Below are 3,185 nucleotides of genomic sequence, written 5' to 3' on the forward strand. Positions count from 1 at the left end.
AAATCATCTGATGACCTGATAAGCAGCAATGGATTTTATCTGCATATGTCAAGTGTAGAAAAAAGAGCAAAAAATGGATGCCAGCAATGTGCAGGTAACCTAATTATGTATGAATATTTGATTGTTTAAGAGCATTGGGTGGTTCAAATATATCTATTTGGTGGGCTGCTTGGTTTTACATCCTTTTTATGAATTATCAGTACATATATGCTCTTCTTTACCTATGTCTAACAATTCACAAAAGCTGCTTCTTTATTTAGTTTTTTCTATCCTCCTTGTGATCTGTCTTACTTTCTTTAGCAGAATATAATATTGTTAAATAATATAGCAAAACACATCACATACAAAATAGGCATTTGATAAACATTTGTTGGAGGAATGAATATAGGAATGCATTTGATAGAAGATACTTTGGGTGCAGTCACTCTGGTAGTGATTAGGCTTGACTACAATGGTTGAACAGGAAAACTTAAGAAGAGTTGAATCACATAATACAAAATGTCATTGTCACCTGAGTCCATAGAAGTCTTCCCAGGCGCAATTCACAAGCATTGTCTTGTAAATCTGCAACATCATTTCAAAAGTAATGCGGTGAAAAGAAGCACGAAATTGGTGGACTGAAATTCCAATTATATTTCTAAAGGGCTAGTGAAAGAAGATTAAATATTTGGAGTGTAAGTTGCTAAGGGCCAGACAACTAGGATGGAAAGAGAGGCCTTAGGAAGAGGAAGCTGGACTTCCTGCCTTTATGGTGTGTGACATTCAAATAATTAATTAAACAAAATATTAAATCTGTGTCTCTATTTGCAATCCAAGCTTGTGCACTGTATTATAACAATTATAGTAAGAAATCAAACATGTCTCTGGTCGGTTCTTACTGACCAGTAAATGTTATTTTCAATCTATTATGTCTTTTAGTCCTAATACATTCATTCTCAGAATAGATTGACAACTACTTTATTTACTTTGCCCCTTCAAAATTTAAATAAAGAACTACACTATTCAAAATATCTCATTTGGGTACCTTATTGTTTAGATATGTATTTATTTGTCAAAGTAAATCTATGCATGAACATGGGCATGTCGAATAGTTACATTCATGTTATTTTCATGTGTGTTTATGCTTGCGGTAACACAGGCTGTGTAACACAGGCTATGATACTTGCACTACCCTCAGCAGCCTCCTGAGGGATAGGCATAATGACTTGGAACCTAGAGGACTTTCTTAGACCTTTGACAGTTTTTCACCAACACCACAATACATGACTTGAAAAGCTATAGAGGATTATTTTAAATTCGTAAGCAATAGATTTGCCTGATGGAAAAGTATCTGTAAAATTTGTAGAAAGCATTTGTAGGAAAGCCTATAACAAATAGTGTGAAGATGAATAGATTCACAGTTATAAGCAACATATTTGTGGCTTCTGGAAACCAGAGGAAAGGCAACTGGCAAGAAGAAGCTGGGGAAGTGAGTAGAGGTGACTCTTGGAGATTGGTTAAGTGTAGAATCTAGCACTGGAGTCAGGTCGGATATAGCAGAATTGAGAGGACTTACTGGTTGGTGAAAAAGAATTTTTTGAGAAATATGGGTAAACTGGAAAATGGGTTGCTTGGTTAAAAAAGGAGTCAACTTCAAATAATTTTATTTTTTTTGTGAATTCTTGCCAATTCTTTCCCTTTAGGTTTCAGTGATAAACTTTAGCAAAGATGGTAGAGCTGCAGACTGAAACAATGATTAGCAGACAAGATGCATGCTTCCCTTCTGCTATACATTTAGTTTTTAGGTTTGTTAGTTTTAACTGTGTCATGCTGATGTGTATTTTTAACTTTTGTTTCTCCCATCAATTCTTATCAACTCTGAAGAACTTCTCCATTTCCAGAGACTTTACCCAGCTAAAAAAGCAACTGACAAGCTCCTAGAACATTGCACCCTGTGGGCACTCAATCAACACTTGTTTCCTAACTGCCTGGCTGAATGTGTCTTCAGGAACATAGGCAATAACCCAGACCCCTTCAAAATAACAGATGGCGGTGTCCCGTAGGCATTCCCCTGAGGCTTTGTTAAATACATAGCTAATGTCAGGAGACACCTGAATGTTGTTACCTGTTCAAAGCAAGTGACACTTCAGTCATTTGCCAACATATATGCTTATGTGGGAGAAAATGAACTAAAGTCACACTGTGTCCAAAGCACCTGATACTTGTATGAGGCTAGGAAAACCCTGCTGAGTGTTGCAAAATTGATCAAGCCTGGGGGATGAAATGTTTGAGATATAAAAATTTGGGCAGAGTTTGAATTGGGGAGTTAATTACTTCATCATTAGGAATGTATAGGGAGAAAATGAGAAATGTGAGGGAAGATCAGAGCAGGTATCATTGAAAAAATAGAAAGGACAATAAATTTCACTACACAAATCTTTAATATTTTCTGCATAAAAAATAAAGGTGAAATGAAAAATCAACATATTCTCAGACACTTGGTGTTAAATCATTAATATGTAAAGTATCCATAGAAATAACAAGAAAATCACTAAACGTGGACATAAAATGACCAAACAGTATGAAGAGACACTTCTCTAAGTAAAAAAATACATATAAAAACAAAAGTTCAAGAGCATTTCTAATTAGAAAAATTAAAAATAAAACATTACCTGTCAAATTAGCAGAGTTTTTTTAAATAGTATAAAGTATTAATCATACTTTCTAATGGACAAAATATGAGAAACTATCATTATTTTTTAAAATTTATTTGAGAGAGAGAGGAGGGGTGAGGAGGGACAGAGGGGGAGGGAGAGAGAGTCTCAAGCAGACTTCTAGCTGAGCGCAGAGCCAGATGCAGGGCTCAGTCTCATGACCCTGAGATCACGACCTGAGGTGAAATCAGGAATCCATCAATTTAACTGACTTTGTCACCCAGACCCTCCGGCAGGTATCTTTGCAATTAGAATAATTATGTTTTAAAAGTTCAGTTCTTCGTGTGTGCCTTGTGTAGGTCATACAAATTCCTCCATGATGCAGCCCCTGCCCATTGTTTCAGATTTTTTCACAGCCACCTCCTTTCTATGTTATTGTCCAGCCAGACTGGAATTTGCAGTTCCCCAAATGTACCATGTCTTTTCATGTCTATATTTGGAGTTCCCAGCCTAGAATGTGTTCCACCCTTGTTTACTTGGCAAATCCCTGTT

This window comes from Canis lupus, chromosome 33, assembly GCF_048164855.1.
Source record: "Canis lupus baileyi chromosome 33, mCanLup2.hap1, whole genome shotgun sequence".
Taxonomy (NCBI): Eukaryota; Metazoa; Chordata; class Mammalia; order Carnivora; family Canidae; genus Canis; species Canis lupus.